Source organism: Antechinus flavipes, chromosome 3, assembly GCF_016432865.1.
Source record: "Antechinus flavipes isolate AdamAnt ecotype Samford, QLD, Australia chromosome 3, AdamAnt_v2, whole genome shotgun sequence".
NCBI lineage: Eukaryota > Metazoa > Chordata > Mammalia > Dasyuromorphia > Dasyuridae > Antechinus > Antechinus flavipes.
The window spans coordinates 327,147,594-327,172,529 of NC_067400.1; the positions used below are offsets into that span (position 1 = coordinate 327,147,594).

The window sequence follows — 24,936 nt, forward strand, 5'->3', positions numbered from 1 at the left end:
CTCTGGAGGGAGATAGAATTTTTCATTATGAGTCCTTTGATATTGTTTTGATCCTTCTCTTAATTAGAGTAGCTAAGTCTTTCATAGTTGATCATCCTCATAATATTGTTGTTGCTATATACAATGTTTTAGTTCTGCTCAATTCACTTCACATGAGTTCATATAAGTCTTCCCAGGTTTTTCTGAAACCATCCTCTTATTATTTCTTATAATATAATAGCATTATACAATCATATATCAGAAGTTGGCCAGGCATTCCTCAATTGATGGGCATCCCCTGAATTTTTAATTTTTATGCTATCACAAAAGAGCAGCTATAAACATTTTTGAACAAATAAGTCCTTTATCTTTTTTCTCTGATCTCTTCGCAATATCTCTAGAAGTATTCCAGTGTCAAAATGTTTGTTAAGTTTTATATCCCTAAAGGTATAGTTCTAGATTGTTCTCTAGAACAGTAAAACCAGTTTACAACTCCATCAACAATATATTAGTGTCTCAATTTTTCTACATCCACTCTGACACTTATTATTTTTCTTTTCTATCATGTTAGCCATTCTGAAATGTGAGGTGATATCCCAAAGTTGTTCAAGTTTGCACTTTTTAAATCAATCTAGATTTAGAGAATTTTTTTATCTAACAATTAATAGTTTTCATTTCTTCTGAAAACTGCCTCTGTTCATATCTTCTGATAATTTACCATCTGGAAAATGGCTCTTATTTTTATAAATATGAGTCAATTTTCTATATATTTGAAAAATGAGGGCTTTATCAGAGAAAGTTATTACCAAAAAAACTTTCTCCCAGTTTTCTTCTTTCTTTCTAATTTTGACTGCATTAATTTTGTCTGTGCAAAACTTTTTAAAGTTCATGTAATCAGAATTATCCATTTAACTTCCCATTATTCTACTTATTTTTTCTTTCATTTTGTCATAAATTCTTCCTTTACCCATAATTCTGAGAGGTATATTTTTCCATGCTTTAATTTCCTTGTGATATCATTCTTTCTGTCTAAACCATTTGTGTATTTTGATCTTGGTATCAGCATGATTGTGGTTTATATCTATAGATGTTGCATTTTTCAAAGACTTTTTCTGCATCTATTGATATATCATTTTTGTTGTTTTGATATTGATTGTTACTGTATTTTCTCATTGATTTTTCTTGATTGTGTTGTTTTGTCATTGGTTTATTATTTTTGTTGTTGATAATCAATTATGCTAAAAGATTGCCTAATATTAAACCACCCCTGAATGAAATGAACAGAAGTAGGAGATTCTCATTGTATATGGCAACAAGGAGATTATATGAAGATTAATTTTGATAGACATGGCTCTTTTTAACAATGAGATGATCAAAGCCAGTTCCAGTGATTTTGTTTTGAAGAGAGTTATCTACATCCAGACAGAGGACTGGGGAAATTGAGAGTGGATCACAACATAGCGTTTTCACTCTTTTTTGTTTGCTTGCATTTTGTTTTCTTTCTAATTTTTTTTTCCTTCTTGATTTGACTTTTCTTGTGCAACATGATAATTGTATACATATGTATACATACATTGGATTTAACATATATTTAACAAAAAAACATATATTGGGTTGTTTACTATCTGGGGAGAGGGTGGGAAGAATGGAGGAAAAAAATTGGAATACAACGTTTTGTAAAAATGAATGTTGAAAAATTATCCATGCATATGTTTTGAAAATAAAAAGCTGTAATAAAAATAAATAAATAAATTTTTAAAAATTAAAAAAAAAACCAGCCTGCATTTCTGATTTAAATTCTACTTGTTCATGTCATATGATCTTTGGGATATGTTTCTGTAATTTTCTTATTAGTATTCTATTTTAAATTTTTTACATCATTATTCAGTAAGAAAATTAGTGCATAGTTATCCTTTTCTTTTTGCTCTTTTTGGTCCAAGAGTGAAAACCATATTTGTGCCATAGAAAACATTAATACAATTCCTTTTAAACTATTTTTTCCAAATAGTTCGTGAAGAATTGGCATTAATTGTTCCTTAAATGTTTACTAGAATTTACTTGTAAATACATCTGGTCCTCAGGATTTTTTTTTAAGGAAGCTCAATTATGGCTTGTTCAATTTACTTTTCTAATCCACTTCTGTCAATTTGAGCAGCTTATATCTTTGTAATTAGTCACCCAATTCAGTTAGATTTCAATTTTACTGGCACATAATTGGGCAATAATTGCTTTAATTTCATCTTTATTGGAGGTACATTCATTTTTAATTTTGATACTGACAATTTGGTTTTCATCTTTCTTTTTTTAAACCAAATTGACCAAAGGTGTCACTTATTTTAATAAAAAGAATTCCTTGATCTGTTTGTTTGCTTGATATTTTGTTGTTGTTATTGTTTTACTTGGCATTTTATTAACCTCTCTTTTGATTTTCAATATTTTCATCTTGGGGTTTAATTGGAGATTTTTAATATATTATTTTTAAAAATTTTTTTAGTTGCATGCCTTACTGATTAGTTTTTATCTATTTTATTGATGTAATCATTTACATATATAAAATTTCCCCTAAGTATTGCTTACACTGCATTCCACAAATTTTGGAATGTTGTCTCATTTTTTCATCCTCTTTAATTAAATTATCAATTATTTCCATAATTTGTTTTTGACCTACTTATTTATGATTAGATTATGTAGTTGCAAGTTAATTTTTAATCTATGCTTCATGATCTTTATTGAATGTAGTCTTTAATACGTTGTGGTCTAAAAGGAGGGCATTTAATATTTTTGATTTCTGCATTTAGTTATGAGGTTTTAATACCTTAATACATGGTCAATTTCTGTGAAGGGGCCAGATATAGGGGAAAAAAGATATATTTCTTTCTATTACCATTTCATTTTCTCCAGATGTCTATTATATTTAAATTTTCTAAGATTCTATTCATCTCCTTGGATTCTTTCTTATTTATTTTGGGGTCTATATAGCCCTGATAGGAGAAAGTTAAGATTTTCCACTAGTATAGTTTTACTATTTCTTCCTATAATAATCTTTCCCTTAAGAATTTAGATGCTATGCTGTTTGGTGCATATTTATTTAGTATTGATATTACTTCATTGTCTATAGTATATTTTAACAAGATATTGTTTCTCTGCTTATCTCATTTAATTAGGTCTGTTTTTGTATTTGCTTTATCTGAGATCATGATTGCTATCTCTGCCTCTTTTACTTCAGCTGGCATATAATAAATTTTGCTCTAGCCCCTTATTTTAACTCTATATTTCTCTGTTTTGGGTTGTTTCTTCTAAATAGTATATTGTTGGTTTCTAATTCATTTTGCTATCAGCTTCTGTTTTATGGGGTCAGTTCATCTCATTCATTTTCACAGTCATGATTACTAATTGTGCATTAGTATCCATACTATGTCCTTCTGTTTATACTTCTTTCTTTTTATTCTATTCCGTCCTTGAAGCTTGTTTCATTTATGACTATTGTCTTCTTTTATAGACCATCCCTTTTTTAATCACCTCCTTCCTTCCTTTTAATCCTTTTTCCCTTCTACTTTCCTACTGGGGAAGAGATATTTCTATTACAAATTAAATACACATACATGTGCACAATAAACAGATACATAAAAACACATGCAAAACATATATATGTATGTACATATGTGTATACATACATATATTTCCCTCTATACCAATTTAGATGGAGTGAGGTTGAAGTGTTGCTGACACCACACCATCTTCCCCTCCACTGTAAAAGCTTTTCCTTACATGCTTCCTTTATGTCACATAATTTTCCCTATTCTGTCCATCCCTCTCACCTTCTCCAAGAGCATCTTTTTCTCACATATAATTTTTTTCTTATCATTTCAACATAACCAATTCATCTTATGCACTCTTTCTCTATAGAAACTTTTTAACTGCCCTCATAATAATAAAGTTCTTAAAAGGTACAAATATCATCTTGCCATGTAGATTGTTATTAACCTTATTGTTTTCTCTTTCATGTCTACTTTTTATGCATCTGTTGAGTCTTGTATTTGAAAATCATATTTTCTGTTCAGCTCATGTCTTTTCATCAGGAATGCTTAAAAGCTCTCTATTTCATTGACTATCCATTTTCCCTTAAAGGATTATATTCATTTTTGTTGAATGGGGTTGTTCTTGGTTATAATCCCAGTTCTTCTGCCTCTTGAAATATCATATTTGAAGCCAATGATTCTTTAACATGAACAATGTAAAATATTGTGTGGCCCTGACTGTGGTATTTGAATGGTTTCCTTCTGGCTGTTTGAAAGATTTTCTTTTTTTAGCAAGGAGTTCTAGAATTTGACCATAATATTGCTGGGAATTCTATTTTGGAATCTCTTTTATAGGTATTGATTGGTGGATTTTTTCTATTTCTCTTTTATTGGCTCTAGACTATTGGAATGGTGGTCTTTGAAAATTCTTTGAAATATCATGTTTAGGCTCTTTCTTTGAATATGGCTTCTAAGTAGCTCAATAATTTTTTTTTCAATAATTCTTAAATTAGTTCTTTTTGAACTATTTTCCAGGTCAATGGTTTTTCTAATGAGATAAGTCATATATTTTTCATTTTTAAAAAAAATTCTGTTAACTTTGTTTTTAAAGCATTTTGACTTCTCATGAAGTCATTAGCTTCCACTTGCTCAGGTCTAATTTTTTTAAAATTATTTTCTTCAGTGAAATTTTGTACCTTTTTTTCCATTTTGTCAATTCTCTTAAGATATTTTCTTCAGTATTTTTTGCCTCTTTTGCCAAGCTTTAATTTCTTTTCTTATTCTTCTTACATTACTCTCATTTGCTTAGCTAATTTTCCTCAGCTACTTTTATTTGATTTTGACAATAATTTCCACTCTTCCAGGAATTATTGTTGAGCTTATGTCCAATTAGCTTCTTTTTTTTCTTTTGAAGCCTTACTTTTGTAGATGTTTGACTGTATTATCTTCTTATTTTTTAATCTTCCCTATCACTCTAGTAGTTTTTACAGTCACATCCTTTTCTTTGTTTACTTTTTTCCACTCTTTTTTAAAATTTTGAATTTATATTAAATTTCAGTTCTCTTCCTGGCATAGGATATTGTCATATTTGGAAAGGATATTATATTAAGCTACAGTCTTTTTCACACTGCTGTTTCCAAAGCTAGTTCTGAGAGTTTGGAAGTTTTCAATTCTTCTAAAATGGCATGATCTGGGAATAGGTGTGGTCATTGCTTTCTTGATATGTGGCCCTTACCAAAGAAGAGTCCCTCATTTCTTTGGATTGCAATAAACATTGCTCCTCAGGCCCTTCCCCCATTCTGCTCTTTTGTGACTAAAAATAAAACTGTTCCTCAGGATCCCTGATTTCTTGGGTCCAAAAGTGATACTGCTCCCCAGGACTCTTGTTCTTTCTTGATAGAAAATGATTTTCTCTGCACTTGAACTGTGATCCAGAAGTAGGTATAGGCAGTGATGGAATTGCCAAACTTTCTGAACCTACATCCAATGCTAGCACAGGTGTGCCCTGTGGTTTCTTTCTGATCAGTTTCCAGATTCCCTTACCATCTCTTACATGGATCTTCCAAAGCTTCTTCTGCTTCTCTCTTTACCACTCAGTCCCACCATTAGTTTTTTGTTTTGTTTTTTTTTTTTAAATTCACATGGGTTCCTGGAATCTTCATATCACTGACCCCCTAAGTTATGTTGGGCTACAAGAAGGTCTCACTCTGATATGGTTTTGACTCTACCATTCTAGAATTCAATTTGATGTGTTATTTTAAAGTTGATTCAAGGTAAAAAGAATAAATTGATTCTGTGTCATTTTTATTGATCCTTTAGTTCAAAATTCAACTGTCCCATAATGGTTAGGTTCAGAAATCCAGCTATCTTCCTAATCATTGTTCTGTTCTTGCCTCAAGGAGTTTTGCTAATGTTGGGGGATAAGGCTTGACAAAAGTGAGTTGGAGATAATATCCTTCAAGGATGTCAGATTTATTCTCCAAAGTAATTTGATCCACTATCAAATAATGCATGTCATAGCATGGAAGGATGGAAATTATTCCTTCCCAACTTCCAGTTAATCACATTGTTCCCCAGACTTCAGCTATGTAAACAATCATATTTCCTTCAACTCCATGATGTCATCTGCTCTGTTTGATTTTTTGTTCAACATTCCCCAAAAGGAAAGGGAAGTTTTCTTTTTGTTCAGGATCTTTGGCTGAAAAATGAGGAAATAATCAACCCTTTTATTGGCAAGGAGCATGCCCCCTTTAATAAAATGATATCATATACAGAGACATTTTCTCTGTCTTACCTATCTTGGTTCTGCCTCAGAGGTCTATTAAAAAGCAAGTAGAAACCTGGTGAAACATACAGTATGTATAACACTGGACAGAAGACTAGATGTATAGTCAAATCCCATTTCTGTCATATACTTTCTTTGTGATCCTAAGCAAGTCATTTATCCTCATAGGTCCTCACTATAAAATGAAGAGGTTGGACTCAATATCTTCCATGGTTCTATCCAATATGATATGCATGATTTTATAAAAAGTGCCTATGTTATAACAAGGAACAAAGGAATACTGTGTATTAATTAGACATCCTTTCAGAGCAATGATTGTGAGAGCACTCTAAATTTCCAGATGGGAAGAGCCATAGGAAATGGAAAATATTGGTCACAGAGGTATGAACCAAGTAGCAAACAACAAATTTTAGATTTCACTTTCCCTTATCAGAGATGGCCTATTTATGACTTTAGCACAGTATGTGGCTCCTCAAGTATGGGTTAGCATTGGTCTTGGATAGCCTAGGAATTAGGACCAAGGCTAATGTGGTGATTAATTATTCCTTTGTTCTAAATAATAATTACAATGGAGTCAGAGACCCAATTCTTTCCTCTGCACCCCTTTACACACACACACACACACACACATACACACACACACACACACACACACACACACACACACACACTACTTTTTCTAAAGCACAAATCCCCAATATGGCACACATAAGCAAGATGACAGTAGCTGCTATTAGCAATCTAAGGAAAACAAAGTTAGACTGTGATAATCAATTCAATTGTGGTAAAGAAAAAGGAAAATAAGACAGTAAGATAATCAACCTTGCAAATGTGCTCACTGCCTATTTCCTTATGTTCAAATGATTTCAAAAAGACATCAGAGCAGGGAAATAGGAATGGTTCCTTTAAGGAAAAAATTATAATAAAGCATGTTGAGGTTTTAAAGAACTGCAGATTCTGGCCACCAAGTGAGTTAATGAGTATTATATGCAAAATAACTCAGACTTAAACAGCAGATTTCTAGGGAAGGTGAGAAATGACTGACAGGGTGGTTTCTGTGGTAACTATAGTCAAACAGGATTAGTACTAAGTAAGAGAAAGAGATCTTGTATGATTTGTTTCCTTTTTTAAGATTTCTAATCAGGTTACTTGGACATTTTGGAAGTCTGGTTAGATTTCTAAAGTGAGTAATTTTGGTTGTTTGTTTCTCTCTTTGTCTCTCTGTAACTATCTCTCTCTCTCATTCATTCCTCTCTCTTATCACAGCCCAAACAAACACTCAGTCAAGAAGGAAGTCACCAATCTCTAGGGTATGCCACATGCTGTGTTGAGTATATTAAATGATGCCACATGCCATATACTTACTCAGGTATCTAGGTCAGAAGTCCACAAGTTTCAAATAAACAATTTCTGCTACAGAACATAAGCTTCTAACCTGAAAACAAAATATGCTCCTAACTCTTGAGCATGACAATTGTTACTTTGAAAAGCCTAGAAATCTTTGACCTTCAAGAAATTTAATTCATTCCAAGTTTTAGCCTTATTTAAAAAGAGGGCAGAAGAGGAAATCAAAATGGGGTCTTTAAAGTGTGAAATCTTCAGGTAGGTCTTTCCTGTGCCCTACTCTAAGGAACCACAAAGAGTTCTGTGTATGAGGGAATGGGGAGGGAAGAAGGAAGGAAATAATTATTTATTATTCTTTTTTTTTTCTGTACTGCTTTTTTCTCCTCTTATCTTTTTAAAATATTTCTTATAAAGGTTGACTTGCTGGTTAGAGGAGGGATATATTAAAATGAATTTTATGTAAAAACAAAAGTAATAAAATTTCATAATTTTTAAAAGTGAATAAAAACCAATACATACTCTTTACCAATTGCTACCTAGCAATATCTTGTCATCCTCTTGTGGTCATCTTGGTGAGAGGGAAGAAAGAGAATTTGAAAACAACAATAGTAAGGATACTTTTTGTTCCTTCATAAGTCGGGCTGTGGAATTAATGCTAATGAAATAATTGCAGTGCTTTTCTCCGTCACTGTTTCAAATACCATTGTCCGTTTTCCCACCCCCATTATTCTGACCTGTAACCCCAGCCTCTCTATTAAAAACACAGGCGCATCACGCATTTGTTTCTCTCTGCACTCCTGACTCTCAAGATTTTCCTCCATCATACAAGCCACAGAAAACTTTTCACCAAGGAAATTCACTCCATTCCCTGAACTTCTGACATTGGTGGCACTGGCTATTTTTCCCTGATTGGCTGGCTCCTCTAAGAATCCCAGTTTTTTTTTTAATTAAAGCTTTTTTATTTTCAAAGCATATGCATGGACAATTTTTCAACATTGACCCTTACATAGTCTTGTGTTCCAAATTTTTCCCTCCTTCCTCCCATCTTCTCTCCAGATGACAAGAAATCCAATATATGTTATACATGTTAAAATATATGTTAAATACAATATATGTAAACATATTTATACAGTTATCTTGATGCACAAGAAAAATCAGATAAAAAAGGAAAGAAAACAAATAAGAAAAAAAATACAGGTGAACAACAACAAAAAGAGTGACAATGTTATGCTGTAATTCACACTCAAGTCCCACAGACCTCTCTGGGTGTACATGGCTCTCTTCATCACAAGATTATTGAAAATGGCCTCAATCATCTCATTGTTGAAAAAAAGCCACATCCATCAGAATTGATTGTTGTATAATCTTGTTGTTGCTGTATACAATGAGCTCATTTCACTTAGCATCAGTTATTGTAAGTTTCTTTAGGCATTTCTAAAATCATTCTGCTGATAGTTTCTTAAAGAACTATAATATTCTATAACATTCATATGCCATAACTTATTCAGCCATTCTCCAACTGATGGGCATTCACTCAGTTTCTAATAAGAATTCCAGTTTTAAGAAGGAAGATCAAACTTGTTGCATCTTCATTCCTTCCTAAGTTATACTTCTGGTTCTCTAGACTTTCTCTACTGCCCTCCCTCCAAGTTACTTTCCTCATTTCCATTCCTTCCCAACCATCCCAAATTCCTTTTATATTTTATCTTTCTCTGTTAGAATTTAAGTTTCTTATAAAACAAAAGGTCAGAGATTGTTTGTCTTGAGTTGTTATTTTGTTTTGTTTTACCTTAGGGGAAGTTTGGGGAAACTGTGTGTGTTTGGGGATATTGTTTATATTTTTATTCCAAGTACTTATCACAGTCTGGCACATAATATAAGCACTAGCAATTCAAGTCTTAAAGCCCATTGGTATGAAACTCTTTACGCATTGCTGGAGATCAATAACCCTCACCCGTGTGTGTTTGATGATTGATTAACAAAAATCACTACCATGACCACAATCTCACGAACTGATGCTCTATAAAAGTAGAATCACTGCTTAAAGATTGTTTTGGGTGTGTGTGTGTGTGTGTGTGTCTATGTTTGTGTGTGGACTCTGAAGAAAATTGATCGAGTAAGGGAATACAATAAAGTAGAGGTGTCAAATGTATATGAACCATGTATGGCCCACCATACTCCTAACAAGGGCCTGAACCAGATTGAGAAATATTTAGCAAAATATATATATATATATATAAATATAAAGAACATAGATAATGTTAAGGTGTGGCTTTCTAAGTCAATTTGTGGTTAACAGCAATTTTTATGTATGTTTTAGTGACCATCCATTGTCTTAGAGTTGGACATAATTGCTATAAAGAAGAACAGATCAAGATAAAAGAGAATTTGGGTAGAAAGAATTAAAAAGTGGAGAAAGCAAAATTTGTAATTTGTGAATATATGTGAAATATATTAATTTGTGGGACCATTCAATATATGGAGATAGGATCACAGATTTAAAGCAAGAAAGTACCTTGAATTTATACACTTCTTTATTAAAGACCTTCATTATGAAATTTACTATGAACAAAGTCATTTTGTAGGTGAAGAAACTAAATCAGAAAAGTTGAGTCAACCATGGTTACACAGCTAAATAATGCCAAATCCAGTATCTTATCCACTATAGACTATAACATGGTGTCACAAAGAATTTAAAATATTCTTAAATATACTTTTTATTTGATACTCACAAGCTCATTCTAGTCCTGTTCCTCCAGTGAGCCTCATCTTAAAGCTAACTCATAGCAGCAGGACCCTGAGAGAAAAGAGTCAGTATCACCTTGTGATATCAAATTCAAATAGAGATAGGAGCACTAAATCATCCTTAGGACAAATGGGTGGCACAATAGATAGAGACTCAGACCTGGAATCAGAAAAATGAAACTTCCTGACTTCAAATCTAACCACATAAACTTCCTGGTTGCTTGATTTAAATCTTATTTATCTCAGTTTTCTCATCTGTAAAGTACTTGGAGAAGGAAATAACTCTAAATGGGATCACAAAGAGTCAGAAATGACTGAGATAACTGAACAACAATAAAAACTATCATAAGAATTCCTCCAGACTAAATATTGACAGTTTAAAAGTGTAATATTTTCATGTTTTATTATATTTTTATTTATTAAAAAATTTCCCAATAATATTTTAATCTGGTTCACTCAGTGTTTTGGACCCTATTAGACCCACGTACAGGTCTTTTAACACATTTGGCCTACTCTATGGTGTCTACTCTCAGAGTCAGGAACAACAGGTTTCAAATTTCCCTCCATACCCTACTCTCAACTAGTTTTGCGGTGCTGACCCACTTAACCTCTCAGTGCTCACAGGTAATTCTCTAAAGTTTTAAGTTCCTGATCACCACCATCTAAGGCATTTATTACCTAGATATGCTCTTTAAAACATTTTTTTTTGGTCTTTTGTACCTCTGAACTTTCCAATATCTTGGGGCTAACAGGCTAGATTTCTTTCTTAAGGAACCGATCTTAAACCAAAACCAATCTGATTCTCTTTAGCCATCAATCAGTCCTAGGCCAAGCCCTATTTGGTCATTATTTGGGTCCTGATTGACTCAGATTGAATATAAATAGCAATCCTTTTTGCTTTGCCCCAAAACCCTAAGAGTCTTCCCCCCACCCAGATAGATTCATTCATTCATTCATTCATTCATTCACTTATTTATATTTTTGGGGACTAAGCTAAAGAGGAGATGCTTGCTTCAAATGATACTTAGCCTTAATCACTGAATAGGTGCAGTGTCAGTCAAAGTGAGATCTTAAAAAGACCAAGGTCTCCCACTGCATCCAAGGCCTTCTCCAGACATCCTGATCTACATCTTGCCACTGAACCCAGATGGCTCTGGAGGAGAAAGTGAGACAAGGGATCTTGCACAGCCCCCTCTCACTTAAAACCCATTCATTTTGCATGTTATGATATCACCTCCTTGATGACATGTTCCTTTTTGAGAATGAAGGACAAAAACAATGAAGTTCAGATCAGATATCTCTTAGAGTTCTTTAAACCAATGAGAACCCAACTTGGGTTCTCCTCCTTTCCTTCCTCCAGCAACCCCCTCAAAAAAGGTGAGTTAGGTAGTAGGTCTAGGGAATGGAAGAAGTAAGGACTGCTTTAGAGGCATAGAGGGAATGAATGTCAGAACCCAAAGCTCTTGTTGCAGAAAAAACTAATGCAACTTTCTTAATACTCTTCCTCTTCTTACTGACTGGGCCATATCCAGAAGCATAGGAAGCTGAAATGAGTTAAGTGAGAGCAATTCTTGACTCCTTGGCAAAATTTCAAAATTTTTCTAAGGCTTTCTCTGCTTTCCTCTTCAACCTGACTTGCTGATGACTTTCCAATCTTCCTGAGCATTTCTTCATTCTCTACCCCATCAATGACTTCATACTATTGTCATATTATATGCATTACAATTCATACTTAAACACATATACACTTTCTTCCTGCCCCAACTTCTTTCAGTGTCCTAAAGTGAAAATTTTTCCTCCTCATTTGTTTGTTCCTCTAATTAAAATCCCATGTTCTCAATACAATCTCCTAACTTCTATTCCCAATTTTGTTTTAAGAAGTCAACTCCTTGAGCCACTCCTGCTAACTACTAGTAACCTCATTACTACTATTCTGAATTTATTCCATATGTTCTGATTTATATAAGTTGTTTCTCCCAATAGGATATATGCTCCTTGGGGACAGGAACTATTTTGCTTTTTCTTTGCATTCCTAATTTAGCTCAGAGTCTGAGCTAATCTGAAATCTAAAATCCATTGGAATAGGATTCTCTTCTTATTGGTTGATTTCTAACTGTGTATCTTGAGGTGCAGGACAAAGTTGGGAAGTCACAGTGAAATGATTTCTGTCAGTGAAAAGAGAGCTCATGGTTTTTATATTAAGAATGTAGATTTGATCTCCAAAGAAAAAACTGGTGGATCCTGAAGGCAAATCAAAGATACTTTTTCTTTACTTTTCTTGTGTGTTTTTTTTGTTTGTGTTTTTTTTCAAAGCATGGCTTACATGGAAATATGTTTTGCATGACTATACTCATAGAAGCAATGTTAATTTGACTTCTTAATGAAGGTGGGAGAGGAGAGACAGAGAATTTGAAACATGAAATTTGAAGAAAGAATGTTAAAATTGTTTTTATATGTAATTTTGGGGAAATGAAATATTAATTTTAAAAAAGTAGACTTGATTAAAAATAATTTACTCAAAGGTCTAATTGTTGACTTACAGGTTCATTCCTTAACCCTTCCTGAGATGTTGTCTTGAATTTCTAATTAGCAGAAACAAATTGCTAATTGAAAAAATCTTGGATTTTTAAGGTAATGTATTTTTGAGCTTGAGGAATATTTTGGGATAGAAAGGGCTTATCTGAAATTATATCACTATATTTTCCCCACCGTATAAGAGAAACCTTGAGAAGTACATAAAAGAGAAATTTCACTCTCACCATTTCTATTTTCTTGTCCTCACTCCAGGTGCCTTTCCTCTAACCCCTTTTCCCAAGTAGAGAAAAGAGGCAGCTACAAATCTCCTTCTGCTTCTCCCCAGCAGCTCAGTCTCTAAAGATTGAGACTCATGTTTTCCAATAAGATCTTTCCTCAATGAAGGGTGGTGAGCCTGTTAGCCCTAAGCCAAGAATGAAGCAGATACAGTGGGAACCTGTACCTCTCTTTACTCCCAGTACCTGAGAATGAATGAACATGTAATTTAGGAAGTTCTAAAATAGCTGGCCTATAAAATACCACTCTTCCAGAGATGAAAATGCCTGGTTACAGGAGTTATGGGTCAAGGAGTTTTCAGAGAAGCCTTAAAAAGAGTACTAGTGTTCTTTCCACTACAGATGGTCCAACAAAAGTGTGATTTGGTGTATTAAAACAATAGTAACTGTAATAATTTGCACTAAATGCTTACCATTTATATCTATTTACATTGTAACCAGTAATAACGTATGTATATTCTTACCCCATATAAATTAAGATGTGTTAAAAGTTTAATTACAATATGAAATTCTGTTTGGATATATTATATTCATTCTTCATACTTTGTTACTCATATAGAATTAGTTCTGCTCACCAAAAGAGACAGGCAGATACACAAACAAACAGAAATACAAAGACTGAGAAAGATAGGGACAGAAAGGAGAACAGAGACAGAGAGGTAGAGGAAACTTATTACCATCCTCAAGAATCTTCTTTTCTAAGTTGGAGGAATTATAATAATAATTATTATTATCAATAGCTGTGGGGACAAAATGAGATCATTATAGTGCTGTACTCCTAATAAGGGCAATATGAATATAATAATTACTCTCCATTTTATAACATCTTAAGGTTTACAAAACATTTTGTAAACATTTTTCTTATCCTCACAATAACCCTGGGAGTTATTTTTATCTCCATTATATGGATGAAGAAATTAAGGTAGACAGAGATTCGATGACTTTTCCAGAGTCACACAGGTAGTAAGTATCTGAGGCTAGATTTCTGGCTTCTAGCCCAGGGCTCCATCCACTATATCACCTAGCTGCCACCTGAAGAAAATATTTACAAGGAACAAAGAATAGTCACATGTCAGCTGTATGATATTAATTTTTTTTTAACTTTAGGTCATATAACCTGGTCAGACAAGTCTTTTTCCTTAGAGAAAAAAAAGGGGAAATAAAAGGCAGAAACAGCTGGAATGACTAGTGCTTCCAATGTACCTCTGACACCAGAGAATTTCAACTCATTCATCCTTCCATGATCTCATGATTTTTGCCTCTAAAGTTATTTGAGGTTATCATTTTATCTTGAATTACTACATTTTTTCTGATTCTATTTATTTCACTTCGCATCAGTTCATGTACATTTTCTCGTGCTTTTCTGTATTTTTTTTATATTCATTGTTTCTAATGGCACAATAATATTCCATCACAGTCAATGATAATAATTTTTTGAGCCATTTCTCAGTTAATAGACATCTATTATGCTTCTAGTTTTTTTCCTGCAAAGAGACACTATGGCAGAGAGGGACCTGGCTTCAAATCTTTCCGTTACACATCCTGCCTGAGTGTCCTTAATAAAGTCCACTCCATTTCTCAGTCCTATAGACATGATTCTAAAACTTGAAGCTGCTGACCTACATTGGTAGAAAGAATTTATCACACAGGAATTCCCTGTTCCTATGAAGTCATGAGTCTAATCCTTCTTCTCTTTGATACTACACAAAGTTCTATAAATGGTTTTAGTTTGTTGGGGACCTTTCTTTGTATCTTTCAGGTACATACCTAAATATAGAAGTTCAGATTCAGTGAGTGTGGATGTTTTAATCACTTCCTTAGCATAATTCCAAGTGCAGATAAGTGCATCTGTACTAACTTCAGCATTTTCAGGATAATAAAAACCTAGACCTTTTTCAACATGGGATAGTCTGGTTCTATTTACAATTTTGAGAGAGGCAATTTTGGGAGGTGCAGTTATGTGTATAGCTTTATTTTCCAGAATTTTAGTTACACTAGGATACAAAGGGGCCAGTAAAGTATAAGCTCATTTTGTATATGGTGTATGTTCCACTGATGATCTATATACTTTTAATAAGTCCTATTATTAAATATATCAGTCTTTCTACTCCTTAAAATCCAGAACCAGACTTAAACACTAGGTAATTGGAGAAAGGTTAAAGATGCTTCCATCTTGCTCTAGTCCTTGAAGAAGGATAGAATTGACTAAATGTTTCCTGTTTGGGATTTTATTTAAATTAGTTCCTTTAGCCTTTTGAGATGGATGTAGTTATCATTTCCTAATGAATGCCAGAAAGAGACCTTGGACTTCACACCATCATCTTACATCTTACATCTTGTCCTACTGATACCAAGTATTTTATAATTTTTTTCTGACTCCTCTATGGTTTTGACCCCTGGATTGTCCATTCTAATTTCCCATATTCTCCTGTCTACTTTGTTTAGACTGATATCTTTATATGCTGTTCAGGTCAACTGATATAGATTTATAAAAAAAGAGGTTGCACAAATTATAGGAAAATGTAAGATTTAAAGTATGACCATGCCTATGGGTAGGTGAGGTGGAATTAAGGTACAAGTCATGGGACTTCAGAAGGGAGATGAACTAAGAGGTCAGAATGTCTGAGGGGACATTGACTATTATGAAGATGGAGAGATGACATAAATCAGGTACTGATCTCTTGGAGAAAAGGGGAATTATGCTGAAAATATGTACGAATGGTTATAAAATGTGGCACCAAGATTAATCAAATCAAAAACCTTATTTAAATTCACAAAGACTCCCAAATAAAAAGCTAAATGGCAAATCATCTTAGTAAAAGGAACATGTGATTTTTCTCTCTTTCTTAGCATCAAACCTTCCTAGTTTCAGTCCTGCTTGTTATAACTGCACACCAGAACAGGAAGGTTTGAATCTGTACGTGCTATTTGCTCTGATATTTTAAAGCATGTATGGTTTGAAAGGCCTTTGAAGCTGTAGGCAAGAACATGACCTCCCCTCCTTCTTTACTGAGAAAAATCAAGGTCATCCAGCAGGAGCTCCTTATCTTCCGTCCTCAATATTTCTGTTTCTACTGCCATTCTTTAATCCTTCTCTCCTGTCTCAGAGACTGAGCAGTCCCAAATTAACCTCTCCAACTGGGTTCTCAATCCAATCTCCTTCTGCATGCACTAGAATCATATCTTTTTATTATCAGTATGCTGAAGAAACCCCTCCCTCATTTCAGCCTGGCTACCAACCAGTTACTGCCAGATATCAGAGAGCCCAATGATGCTGATACTCCCCTAAACCTCCTCCAATGTCCCCTTCCCATTTTATCCCTCCTGGATGGATTGTGACCCACCTCCCACTCTATCAGTGTAAGAGAGACCACAAGCAGACATTCTAATACTATCCCCAGGTCCACTGCAACTTTATCTATGGCACTGGGAGTAGCCCAGTGGCATGCTTATAAATGTTTAACATCCATCCCTTTCCCCAAAAAATAATAAAGGCACACACTTGTAAATTTAATCTACATTATTATTTTCCCTGTCACTTTCTTAAATCTAGGCAATCAATAAAACAATAAATCAAATCATAATGAATGAATTAGCATGAAAATCTTCAACTATACTTATTTAGTAAAATGAAGGTCTACTTGGCCTTACTTGTGACCTTCAAGTGCACCTTTAGGATCCCTGAATTTTCCACAGATTTTGAACCTGAATCTTCCTCTGTGTGACAAAATGTTAACTCTTTGTTGCAGATAGAGACTTTATTGCTTTTCTATTTGTATCCTCAGCACTTAGCATAGCATTTGGTGCATAGCAAGTGCTAAATAACTTTTTCATTCATCCATTGATCTCTTCATCCATCTATTCATTTATTGATTTCCTCCAGAATCTTCAATCTCTTCCTTTCTTCTGACTTCCCCAAAAACTATTCCCAAATTCTGAAAAATATCATCATATGACCATGCTGCCCCATAATATTATTGTGCAATTTCTCTTCTACTTTCACCATTAGGGTTCTGGAATATGTGGTTGATAACTACTACCACCATTTCCTTACCACCCTTTAACATATAAGCCTTCTGAAATTTGACTCACATCCTCACAACCTTATGAAAATTAAATTCTCCAAAAGTATCAGAGATTGAATCAATAACTCTTGTTGTATTTATCATCTTCCTTGAGCAATTTGGATAATTTTGACTCTTGAAAACTGTACCTTCTTTGTCCTCTATGGCACATTCTATAATGTCCTGATTCTTTTTCTATTTCACTGGCAACTTCTGGATCTTCCTCTCTCCTCACCATGAGTCTTCCCCAAAGTTCAGATGCTAGCCCTCTCTTTTTGTATTCTTTTCCTCATTGATTTCAGTCATTAATGTAGCTCCCAGCCTCATTTTTGTGGATAAGCTCATCCCCAACTTTTAATGAGTTCCACTTCCTTATCTCAGCCTACTGGATAGTTAGATGCCTTTTTGTTAAATTAAAACTCAATATGCATACCAAAAAATCATTACTTCCCACAAAAGCAAATAAAAACAGTACCTCTTGCTACCTTTCCTATTTCTATTTCTATTACTTCCTGGTATATTTCCTAGGATAACATTACTATTATCCATTCTTCCAGCCTTAAAATTACCTAGCTTTAGTGTCATGTCTAGGTTAAATTCCTGGTTATAGATGAGCTACATCATTTGTTTATTATTCATTTATAGTGTTACATCTTATTCTACTATTTAAGGAAGAAGAATCTGTGATTGATGCAGGTGGAATATCAGGCCACAACATTTTTATTTATAGCACTATCAGAACTAAATAAATCCTCAGATTTTAGAAAGGGCATAGCTGAATTATAGATTTCCTAGGAAAATTTTCAAATGTAAGCATTTGTTTTGGGGTTGCCACTTTTACCTTGTGGGATGGTGTGTATGTGCTTTCTTATTCTCAGATGTTCTAATAAAGAGGAGAATGAGTAAAATTTTTAAAATAAAAAAGGGAGCAGTTTACTATATAAGCATTTCCTTTTTCTTAGAGCACCTTGTATGTTGTAGCTGTGCATGATACCTTGCCTGGCCTGGGACAGGAGAGCCTAGGACTACAAGGACATACAGATACAACTGTACCTGCATTTCTAATAATACCGGTCTGAAATATTCATCTCCTTCTCCCTGACCTTCATCATCCCCTTACAGGCATGTTTGAGAGCCCTAGGCATAAAACAGATATATATGACTTCTCCTTTTCCCTCACTCCCTTTTCTACTCATATCCAATCAGTCACCACATTCTGTCAATTTTTCCTTCTTGTCTTTCCATTTTTATTGCCATCACCATTCATTACCACATCCCTGAAGCATTACAATGGCCTACTACCTAGGTTTCCTGTCTATATTCTCCTCCTCTTCCATCATGTACATCTTTGTCAGATTAAACTTCTTAATTCTCTTCTTTTATCATATTATCCCTCCCTCCTTCAATGCCTCCCTATTCTCTCCAGAATTAAATATAAGGTCCCTGACTCAAGGCCCAAACACACACCTTTCCTGGTCTCTTACACCTTAAATATCCTACCCTATTTCTTAGATATTATTCATGTGACACTGCTTTTCTTGCTGTTCCCCCAAAGAAGATATTCCATCTTTTAGTTCCAAGCATCTGGATTAACTGTCTCTCCTGCCTATAATGCTCCCCTGATTCATTTGAACTTAATGGTTTCCCTGGCTCTATTTAAGTTATAGCTAAAATTCCACATTCTACCCCCCAGTCCTCCTTAATACTTGGAACTTCTCTCAGTTAATTTCCAATTTATCAAATAATCTCCAATTTTGATTGTATATGGTTGTTTGCATATTGTCTCTCCAATTAGACTGTGCATTCCTGGAGAGCAAAGACTATCTTTTGTCTTTATTTGTAACCCTAGTGCTTAGCACAATATCTGACACATAGTACATGCTTGATCAATGTTTATTGACTGACCAGTGCAAAAGAAAAAACTAAAAATCTTCCAGCTCTTTTATAAGTTTTCCCAAACCAGTTTAATCTAAAGTGATCTTTCCCCTCTCTGTACTTTCATAGCAGGCATTAATAACTTTTGGGATATTTATCATGTCCTTCATTGCATTGTCAATTTTATTTGGAATAACATAAAATGACATTTCAGTGGGGCTTTAATAGTTTGCAGTGCATACATACAACATCTCATTTGAGTCCTACAACAACCTTATGAGATAGGAATCAGAGGTATATATTTTTATTTTACAAAAGAGGAAATCAAGACTCAGAGATCCAAAGTATCATTTATTATAGATAGCTCCCTGCCCAAAGGGCCATCAGACTGTGCATACCCTTTGATCCAGCAGTAGTAGTACTGGATTTGTATCCCAAAGAGATCATTAAAAATGGGGGGGGGGGAATTGTAGCAGCTCTTTTTTTGTAGCAGCAAGTGGATGTCCATTAATTGAAGAATGGATAAATAGGTTATGGTACATAAATGTAATAGAATATTATTGTTCTGTAAGAAATGATGAGCAGGCTGATTTCAGAAAAGCCTGAAAAGGCTTACATGAACTGATGCTAAATAAAGTGATCCACATTGTACACAGTAAAAGCAAGATTGTGTGATGATCAATTGTGATGAACTTGGTTCTTCTCAGCAATGCAGTAATTCAAGACAATTTCAATAGATTTGGGATGGAAAATGCCATCTACATACAGAGAGAGAACTGTGAAGACTGAATGCTGATTGAAATAGAGTATTTTCACCTTTTTCTGTTTCTTTTTGTTTGCTTTTTGTTTCTCATGACATTTTTCCTTTCGATATGATTTTTCTTGCATAACATGACAAATAGGGAAATATGTTTAAAAAGTATTATGCATGTTTAATCTATGTCAGATTGCTTGCTCTCTTGGAGAGAGGGGAAATAAGGCGGAGAGTGAGAAATTTGGAACACAAAATCTTACAAAAATGAATTTTGTAAACTATCTTTATATGTGTTTGGAAAAATAAAATACTATTGAGGAGAAAAAAGACAGATAGCACCATCCCAACCTTCAGAGCTCCTATTAATCTGATTAGTAACAGCCAGATACACTGTATGTTGACCTTCCAAATAGTGATATCATTTTGGTATTCTCTGAGTATGAAGGACAGCAATTATTAACCAACAGAGATAGCACTTGAAAATAATATTCTTGGCTCCAATTGGGTTGAGTATTCTATTTCCTAGGTTATTTCTCATAATACATTTATTAAACTCTATTATTAATTTCTTAAAGGCAGAACCTGGAGTTTATGCATCTTTGTATTCCCTAAAGTGACTATGTAGATAAATAATTTGATAAATGATTTTTAAGTGCTTATTATGTGTCAGGCACTGGAAATAAAACAACAACAACAACAACAACAACAACAGTATATTTCTTACTCTCAAGGAGCTTAAGTTCAAACAGGGAGAAGATAAAGCATAAAGAGCAGCTGGAAAGCAAAGTGAAGGGGAAGAATAAGCAGTGAATATGGAGGTGGAGCAGGGTGAAGGGTGATATAGAAAAGGTCAGAGAGTTAAGTTCATAGGAACTAAGGCTTTTCCTGGTTCTGCTCATTTCACTTTGTATCAGTTCACATAAGTTTTTCTAGGTTTTTCTGAAATCTGCCTACTCGTTTATTATTACAAAATAGTATTCTATTACATTCATATGCAACTGCTTGTTTAACCATTCCACAATTGATTAGCATCTCCTCAGTTTCCAGTATTTTGCCACCACAAAAAAGGAGGCTACAAATATTTCTGCACATGTAGGTCCTTTCCTCCTTTTAAAATCTTTTTGTGATATAGATTTACAAATGGTATTATAAAAAGTATTGTAAAATGGTATTGAAAGGACAAGCACATTTTGATTGTCCTTTGAACATATTTCCAAGTTGCTTTCCAGAATAGTTAGATAAATTTACAACCCCACAAACAGTGCATTAATGTCCCAATTTCCTCATATTTTGTCCTACATTAATCACTTTCTCTTTTTTTTGTCATATTGGGCAATCTGATTGATATAACAGTGTCAAAGTTATTTTACTTTGCATTTCTTTAATCAAAAGTGATTCAGAGCACTTTTTCATATGTTTGTAGATAGCTTTGATTTCTTCATCTGAAAACTGCCTGTTCATATCCTTTGATCATTTATCAATTGAGAATGGCTTATATCCTTAAGAATTTGACTCAGTTCTCTATATATTTGAAAAAGTAGGCCTTTATTGAAGGCCTAATTGCTGAAAGGATTGCTGAAAAGATTGTTTCTGAACTTTGTGCTTTCCTTCTAATCTTTATTATATTGGTTTTGTTTGTACAAAAGCTTTTTCATTTAATATAAACAAAATTATCTATTTTGCATTTTGTAATGTTCTCTGTCTCTTGTTTGGTCATGAATTTTTTCCCCTTCCCATAAGTCTAACAATTAGACTATTTCTTGTTTTTCTAATTTGCTTATTATGTCACACCTTATGTCTAAATCATATTTTGAACTTATCTTGGCATATGGTATGAGATGTTGGTCTATATCTAATTTGTGTTCTGTGGTTTTTCAGTTTTCCCAGGAGTTTTTGTCATATGGTAAGTTCTTAACCCAAAAGCTGGAGTCTTTGGATTTATCAAACACTAGGTTACTTTTTTCTTTGACTACTATGTCTCGAATGCCAAGTTTATTCCACTGATCCACCACTCTTAATCATTTCTTACTAGTACCAGATAGTTTTGATGATTACTGCTTTATAATAAAGTTTGAAATCTACTATTATTAGGTCACCTTTCTTTATAATTTTTTTTTCATTAAATCCCTTGAAATTATTGTTGGTGGTAGTGGTGGTGGTAGCTTGATTGGTATAGTAGTGAGTAAGCAAATTATTTTAGGCAGAAATATTATTTTTATTATATTGGCTCAGCTTACCCATGAGTAATTAATATTTTTCTTTCCTTTTTTTTGTATTCACAAGTATTTAATTGCTGAATTAAGTCTTATGATCATATCATTTACCAAATACACTAGTGGTATATCTTCAAAGCTGAACCCTCCAATGAGTAAACACTGCTGTTCACATACTATAAAACATGTCTGAATACTTTAAATTCAAAAGATCTTAAAAGTGAATCCTAAGGTACAAATGACCTTAAAATAGAAGGTCCTATTTCTAGTTTAACTGATCTGTGTTTCTTCAATCCCAATTCAAGAATCACTCAGACTGAGATGAGATATTCTTTAATAGGGATTGTTAGATAAGAAAACACTGAAATTCCTTTCAACAATTTAAAGGCAGCATTTAATTAAATCATTGTAATTAAGCTGTTTATGTATAGTAAGTAAAGCAATTTAAGTTGGAAATGCTTGGGTTTTTTTCTGAGTTAATTGGCATTGCCTTTGGACAGGAGCACAACTTTTCCCAAAGGATAAAGCGAGGCCCCACCCCAAGTAAACTACAAGTAAAAGTCATATGAAGCTATTAAATAGGTTTTCTCTGTTGTTTAATAAAAAGATGCCAGATTCAGTCAAAACTTTTAAAGACAGAGGTGAAGCATATTGTCCTTGATAAAGAAAGTTGTTTAATCAAGTCTTCTTAAAAGAACAGAAAAGTAATAGCTTGGTTGAGGCTGTAATTATGACTATTCCTTTATTAGGACTAAACAACATTTTTAAACAGCCATTCATGATCAAAATTCTCTGGTTGATGAAACCAATTTAAATAGAATTATTATGTGTAAAAAAAAAGAAAAATCATGAAAGCCATCTCTTTTTTATAATAAATAAGACAGCAAACAACTATTACTCATTATTGACTTTAAGATATATTATCAAGTCTGCCCTTTCTGCTGCCTTTTTAATGACCCCAAAGATCATTTTTGTTCCAGGGATGTATTTCTTTGGGTTTTCCAAGTATTTCATCAAAGTGTCCTCTCCCCAGGAGATGTCTTTGTTCTTGTTGGCATCTGTGTAAGAGAATCCTGGGAACTAGTTGGTTTTATGGCCAAAGAGCTCTTGCAGCTGGTTCCAGTCTTGTGTATGCCCCCCTTCTCTACCATGTGGCATTGGGCACACTTCTCCACAAAGATTTTCTTGCCCTCCTCCATATCTCCTATGGGGAAATTGGCTCCAGCTACAACCTACAAACTCGCTGATTTTCTGCTGCTGCTGCTCAGATTGGCGCTTTTTCTGCCCAAGGACAAGCCATATCCAGCTGCTATGTAACTTGCATCAGTACAACCAAACCCACAACTCCTGCCCTGGCAGTAATTGATATTTTTCTAATTATTTAGATCTGACTTTATTTATGTGAAAAGTTTTGTAATTGTGTTCATATAGGGTCTGGATTTGTCATGGCAATATTTTACATTATTTAGTTATCTTAAATGGATTTTCTCTTTTTATCTCTTGCTGCTGGGCTTTGTTGGTTATGTAAAGAAATGCTGATAATTTATGTGGACTTATCCTATGTCCCACAACTTTGCTAAAGTTATTTATTATTTCAAGTAATTTTTTAAGTTGATGTTCTAGAGTTCTCTAAGTATACCATCATAACAGCTACAAAGAGTGATAATTTTGTTTCTTCATTGTCTATTCTAATTCCTTCTATTTCTTTTTCTTCTCTTATTGCTGTAACTAACATTTCTAGTATTATATTGAATAATAGTGGTATTAATAGACATCCTTGCTTTACTCATTTTGGAGTGATCTTTTAAGGAAAGTTTCTAGCTTATTCCCATTACAGACAGTGCTTGCTGATAATGTTAGATTGATATTGCTTATCATTTTAAGGGATAGTCCTTTATTCCTGTGGTCTCCAGAGTTTTTAATAGGAATGTATGCTGTATTTTGTCAAAAGCTTTTACAACATCTACTAACATAATTATATGATTTCTGTGAATTTTTTTATTAATATGGTCAATTATTTTAATGGTTTTCTTGATATTGAACCAATCTTGCATTATGGGTATAAATCCTACCTGGTCTAGTATATAATGCTTGTGATATATTAATGTAATCACCTTACTAGTACAGTGGTACTTATCATTCCAGAAGGCACCACGAGTAATGAGCAAAAGGAATACCAAATTAATTTTTCCCATAAGAAGTACATCTCCATTTCTCAGCCTAACTTTCTCTCCTCATCCAAACAAGCAAGTAAAGTTTCCAGATGAGGAGAAATAAGCCAACCATGTCCAGCTCAACCTGGTTCTCTCCTTGACCCAACCCACATTTGGAGAGGAACAAGGACCTTTATACTCTAGCCCATCCCCAAGCTTCCTTGGTGGGGATAAGGGGGTTTGGATGTGGAGACAGAAGCTATGGTTCCATGTTTTCTGCTGCCCATGACTCTGTCTTTCACCTGGGAAAGGGGTTACCAGGGGTCTTGGGTCCTCTGTTGCTGTCACCAACCAGCACAGCTGCCTTCACTTGGGCTCCTTCCCACCTACTGCTGCTCAAGCCACTGATACTCTTGCATATGCTGCTTCTCCTACTGCTGAGCATGCTAGTTGCTCTATGTCTCTTCCAATACTACTATTTGGGGAGCCAAAAGATTAGACACTGCAACCACAGAAACTGCCTTATACCTATTCATGATGCACACATCCTGAACATCATGAATTTCAACCTGACAGTCCTTTTGCTGGGAAGGAGCTGAGTACAATCACAGGGACTAGGTAATACAATTGGCCAAGTTCACATCCCTACTGCTCAACCAAGACAACAAAGTGCAACGAGTGCTGAGCAAGCATTAA

The 24,936-nt window shown here is 34.0% G+C and overlaps 1 pseudogene; it reads right to left on the reverse strand.

Annotated features, from left to right (window-relative positions):
- Positions 1-22,981: 22,981 nt before the first annotated feature.
- LOC127557206 (cytochrome c-like) lies at positions 22,982-24,685 on the reverse strand (annotated as a pseudogene).
- Between the last annotated feature and the right edge of the window lie 251 nt (positions 24,686-24,936).